Source organism: Manis javanica, chromosome X (genome assembly GCF_040802235.1).
Source record: "Manis javanica isolate MJ-LG chromosome X, MJ_LKY, whole genome shotgun sequence".
Taxonomy (NCBI): domain Eukaryota; kingdom Metazoa; phylum Chordata; class Mammalia; order Pholidota; family Manidae; genus Manis; species Manis javanica.
This window is the reverse complement of record NC_133174.1, coordinates 35,767,806-35,774,129: the sequence shown is the minus strand read 5'-3', so window position 1 is coordinate 35,774,129 and position 6,324 is coordinate 35,767,806. Positions and strand designations below refer to the sequence as shown.

General features: G+C 39.4%; 1 pseudogene; it reads right to left on the bottom strand.

The window, feature by feature from the left end:
• Positions 1–1,100: 1,100 nt before the first annotated feature.
• Positions 1,101–5,655, bottom strand: LOC108396420 (dynein regulatory complex protein 9 pseudogene; annotated as a pseudogene).
• Between the last annotated feature and the right edge of the window lie 669 nt (positions 5,656–6,324).

Sequence of the window (6,324 nt, the reverse complement as noted above, 5' to 3'; positions counted from 1 at the left end):
AAGGTAGTTTTTCCTCCCCTATAATATTCAAAGCCATTTAAAAACAATACAACAAGGAATAATTAAAGATAAATCTCATTCACAAGTATAGATGCAAATATGCTAGACAGAATACTAGGTCCAGTCCAGCACTGTTTGAAAAAAGATGTTACATCATGCTATAAGAGCAGTGTGCCAGGAGTGCAAGGATGGTAAAACCTTAGAAAGTAAATGTATGTAATCCCCCACATTAACAGATGAAAGAAGAGTATCTCTCAAAGAGATAGTATATATATAACTTCTTTTGTATCCAGAAAATACTATTCAGAAATGAAAATGAGAGGAAAACAATGATCACAAACCCAACTGTCACAAATATAATGGCAAACTAATGAAGACAAAAGAACTCAGTGTTATATATGTCAGGACCATGGTTACTTGTAGGGGCAAGGGAGACGAATGTGATAAGCAGGGGCCTGCAGTGAGGTTCTTAGCTGCAGACATTGTTTTATTGTTTTTAACACAGGCGGTAAAAATAATAGAGATCAGATGTCCTATTATTTTTACACAGTGCTTGATATATAATTATTCTTTAGACTGTATGGATTTCCTTTTTTATTTTGGAACCAAACCTTTATTGAAACTTTACTGTGTATGTATCATGCTAGACACTTTACGAACACCACCTTGTGATTCCTACCAAACACTTGATTTTGCTTATAAGAGTTTTTTCACTATAGGTAAACTATTCTGAATGAAATCAGAATCCAAACACACTGTAGGAGTAATTGAGGTTTTAATGCATCACTGTCGCTACGCCTGTGGACTCTTTTTTTCTGGTGAGAATGAGCGAGAAGAATCTTTACAAGGCTCCTTGAAATATTTCTGCCCAGCCAAATGATTTCAAAACATGAGGAAACCCTAACTCAATTACATAATCCTAATTTCGGGCTTGAAAACTAATGTAACAGGCCAAATGAAATAACCAGGTCTCACCTGGGAATGTTCAAGTAAGATATGACCCCTAGGTGAATTGTCTGCGATGGTAAAAAATGTTTCTCACTCTCTTCAAGTCCTTCCCATCTCCATAATACCAGAGGAAAAGACAAAAGGTACCTTGGTCACTTTTTCTTGCCCCTCCACTTGTCTTTTCTTTTACTATTTGAATCCTTGCTGTCATCTTTGTCGTTAGGTATTTTGAAACCACCAATTTCATTCTGTACCACAGTATCTCACCACCAGACCTGGAGCTAGATGATGGTGTTTAATTCCAAGTCATTCTGTTGTATCTTCTTCCTGGTCTCCTTTTCTATAGTCTTCAGTGATGACTGTTCATATTCCCCTGGTGTCTTTGTGAGGTCCTGAAGATAGGATAAGTCACTGGCCTTTGCAGCTTTGTAGGCATTTATTTCATTCTATTTTATTTCTGTGTCCTTGTCAAATTTCTCCTCCCAGAGTTCTAGTTCTTCTCAAGTTTCTGAGGCTCCTTTCTAAGGAACATTTGAATCTCCATACAAATCTGGTTCTCTTCTTCAGTTTTCAACCTTACTTTCTCAATCTCATGCAGCAAGCCATCCTCTTTTTTGTTAAATTTTTCTCTGGGTCTCAGAAATCTATAGCTCATCATTGCTCTTCATATAACAAATCTCCATGCTGATTTTTGCTTTCATCTCTTGCATCTGATCCTTGAGGTGAGCCATATATTCATTCTGACTGTACTTTAATCCCTGTGTAATATATATAACAAAATACAAAAATGCTACAGACTGGGTAGCTTATAAATCACAAAAATTATTTCTCATTGATCTGGAGGCTGGAAGTACAAGATCACAGTACCAGCATGATTAAGTTGTGACCTTCATCTGGGTTGCAGACTTCTTATATCTTTACATGGCAGAAAGGGGCAAGGGAGCTCTGCAGAGTCTCTTTTATTAGGACACTAATTCAGTTCATGAGGGCTCTAGCCTCATGGCCTCACCATCTCCCAATGGCCATGCCTCCTAATGCCATAGCCTTGGAGATTAGTCTTCAACATACGTGTTTTGGGGGAAATAAACATTCTGACCAGAATACTGGATGACCCATATCCAATAGCTGGTGCAGGAGTAAGGAAGCCTAGCTGTTGGACTCTGAGGTGTAACTTACTCAGATTCAGGATGAGATCACAACATGGCCTAAAGTCACATCCATGCATGCTGTCTTCCCCACCCCTGCCTTGTTTCCTCCTCTTTTGCCAGGCTTTCCTAGGAACCCATCTTTTTTAAAAAACTTACATCAGAATTCTCATAGCGGGGGCTACTTCTGGGCAACTAATGGTGATAGTCGAGTTTAGCCAGCAAACCTTCAAGTAGCCAGGTTTCTTTCTCTGAAATTCCTCTGCCCTGAAAGAGAAAATAAATGTTACTTAAAGAGAAAAGTTGAATGGATATTGAAATAAGCAAATTGCATCTCATCTCATTGCACATATGCACATATGTTGCTGAAAATCACATTTCATAACTAGATTAGTAGAGGAAGTAGAAGAAAAATGTGACTCGGTGCCTGTCCGTTAATAAATACATGCATACTAGTAACTGCTTGAAAACCATTGACTTTGAATCAGGTTCAAATTAGCTGCTGCTGAGATAGTGGAAATGAAACTCATCCTCTGCACTAGTGTGAAAAATGTTCTGTTTTCAATATGAGTCATGAGAAAGAAAAACAAACTTCCTCTGACTTCGTATCTTTTCTTCTCCCTTTTAGAGTTGGCTTAAAAGATAAAATACTGTTTTGCTAAGTAAATTCATAGATATACTAGTAATATTTCTGTTTATTATGTTTCAAACTCTGTGAAACAACATTTGACATAAATTGACTTCATGTTTCAGTGCACAGCAGAATTTGTTGTTCATTCTGAAGTAATGTGATTCTGTAGCACGCATTGTTGCCATTGAGAAGCCAAATCAAGAAATCAAAATGGTAACACTAAATCAACTTCAAGACTTTTTCAAATCTCATGTTTTTGAAACCCTATAAATTTAGAGGATTGTCTAAATCTGAAGAAGTAACAAAACTCTTTCATCAGTTCTTGGATACATGCCAGTTTGGCATTAGGACCATACAAAGGACTAGAAAATTCCATTCTGAGAAATTTTGTGGTGGCCACTTTGGGGAACTCTCTCCGTTCTATGGGACAAACAATGCTCCCCTTTCCAATCAGAACTGTTCCCTCCCTAACTAATAACATTGATGTCTATATAATATTATTCTATCCCCTAGATATAGGTGAAGGACATGGGTAATCCAATCACAATCTATACCCTGAGAATTTGGAATAGGAGCTAAGAAAATCTAGTGTCAGTCTCTGCTAATTTCTTGAACAGAAGAGCTATAAAAATTGGGAGCAGGGTTTTTATTAGTTTGTTGCTTAGGGCTGCCTTAACAAAGTACCAAAAGCTGTGTAGCTTAAAGCGAATGGAGGTTCCATACATCCTGGAGACCAGGAGTCTGAAATCAAGGGCTTGTTCTCTTTCGGAGAACCCTAGGGGAGAATCCTTTCTTGCCTCTTCTAGCTTCTGGTGTTTGCTGGCAATCCTTGGCCTTCCTTGGCTTGTAGATGCATCACTCCAGTCACATGGCCATCTTCTCCCTGTGTATCTTCCCTCTGTGCATGTCTGTCTATGTCCAAATTTCTCCTTTTTATAAGGACACCAGTCATATTGGTTTAGAGTCCACCATAATGACCTCATCTTAACTAATTACATCTGCAGTGACCTTATTTCCAACATATCTTTTTGGGGGATGCAATTGAATCTGTAATAGTTGGGTTGCCCTGCAGCAGACCCTGAGATGAGAATACAAATCATTAAATAAGTGCTCACAGGAGAAACTCAGTAAAGGACTGATGGAAACCAGACAGGAAAAGGGAGGAAGCAAAAGTCCCACAGAGTATAGGGAAACTCATTCTTGTCCCTCAGCAGAACTTTGGCATATAAGTTATGCCTTGCAGTTTTCCTGATTAGAGGCAAGGAAGCAGGACATTCAAATGCCTTCAGCTATTGTCAGTGGTCCTCAGGGTGGGAAAATGTATGTTCTCAGGCACTTAAGCTACATCCAGCAAACCAGACTCCAGGATCCGTTTTGCAGTTCTCTGAACAGAGTTGCAGGTGCTGACTGTTGGAAGGGAAAGTATTCCAAAACTAAAAGAGCCACAAAAAGGTCAAAAAGGAGGTCTGAGTGGAACATTGACATCTGCTATAGGTGACATGGCCACCTCCCGTCATGCAGCCTGAGTAGCAAAAAGACTGGTTTCAGGGAGAGGGTAAGAAAGCCATCCTAAGAAAGGAGATACTGATCCAGTCCTTCCTGGGTGCCCGATGGCTTTTCTTTCCAACTATAATCGCTTTCTGAGGTTCTGTTGAATTCTTCACAATTAAATCAACAGTTTTTTCCCATATTACAGCAATAAATTCCTGCATCCCACTGCTGCTCCTCCCTAAGGTAGTTACCATGGTTTCTGTGATTTGCAACCCTGCAAATGAAGCCACCAAACATGGCATTCTTCTTGAAATGCTTTGGATGCAGTACTGTTTGGAGGATTCCTTGGATTTAACAAGAGATATTCTTGAATAAATATACACTCTTTCAGATTCCTCCTCACAAGATTATTTACCCAAATGTCCCTAAAACAGCTCATCTTCCCTCCCTGGAGTTTTTTTCCCTATGAATGGCTTCACTATTCGTTCATTCAGTTACCCAAGCTCCCAACTCTGACTTATCTCCGTTCCCTGCACCACCCTGTCAATTCCAAGTCCTATGGAACCATCTCTGCAGCCTTTCAGAAACCTGCTATCATCTCCATTTTCACTACTGTCCCCTTGTTTCAAAACCTCTTTACTTATCTTTTTGTTTTTATTCCAGCAGGTTCCAAACAGTCTGTCTGCCACCAGTCTGTCCTAATTTATTCTGCATACTACCACTCTTCATCTTTATGTATGCATATACCTGTTCATTCCTAAACTATTTACTTACTGAGCACCTGTATTACCAGAAGTGGAAAACACAAATATGGATGTGATATTGATACCAGTGACATCTATTATTGTGCCTTGTGCCATTTTAAATGTTTTACATGTCTTAGCTCATTAAGTTCTTTTTAAAAAATATGAACAAGGTATAATTTCTACCCACACTTTAGAAGTGAAAATGAAAAAAAAAACAGGTATAGAAAACGTAAATGATTTACTTAGCCTGCAGCAACTGTCATAACGGGTTCGGTGAGGGAATTAAGCCCTGGAAAGAAAAGCTTTGAGTGACTGTTGTCTCAGTTCTCCAAAGGAGGGCACATAGCTAACACCATCCTAGGTACAGAGAAGAGAAATAAGGCATTGTATCCAGTGACTGCTTTGGAGCATTAGGGCCTCATTAGCTGGTGGAACTCCCCTGCCTGCATAACGAGAAGTTACATGGTGATGATCAATTCACAGCATATACAAACACTGAACCATTTATGTTGTACACTTAAAACTAATATAATGTTGTATGTCAATTATATCTCAACTTAAAAATAAAAAAGAGAAATCAAGCGACAGGGGTGGCAAACGTTGGATCTGGTATTTGATTGCCATTTGTGACTCTGGTGCCCACGCTCTCAGCCACTATGATTTTCAAAGACATGCTGTAGTGGACAGTTTTCATTGTCACGGTTGTCCAGTATCCAAGCTCCTCCTATTTTTGGTGCAGGGGAGGAAAAATAATTTTCCCTGTACTCTTCTCGGTTCTTGGCTAAGATTCCCTTTAATAAAAGACAGAATAAGAGGAGAAAAACAGAAATTGACTAACATGTCTGCCTCCTGTATATATAGGAGAGGCCCAGGAAAACCAAGTAACTCCCCACAATGGCCCGAGCATCACCTCAGGTAAAGACAAAAGAAAGATGTTAGGGGGAGGCCCATTATGGGAGATTATCAGGAAAAGCACAGTAAACCAGGGTATGATTATTATGCAGATTTAAGCTATTGCCTTTTTCATCTAAAAGAGTTTCTGGGGATTAGTCATCTTCTTCTTCCTGGTACAGAGAGGGAGACACCCTTACAAATGGAGAGTTCCGTTATAAATGTAAATGTTCCTTACAAAAGGAACTTTTCAGAGCTTCTCCTGTGTCTGCTGTTTCTTAAAAATAGCTAGTTCAAGATAATTCTTATGCCAAAGAGGCATATTTCAGGGTGGCATATTCTGCTCCCTTCATTGGGAACTTCCCATTTCATGCAGAACCTTGACTCACATTAGGGAAGCTGAAATTGTTCTTTGTCTGTCTGCCCCAGGGCAGCCAGGGGTAGATCTGTTACCCAGATTCCATCATGGGGT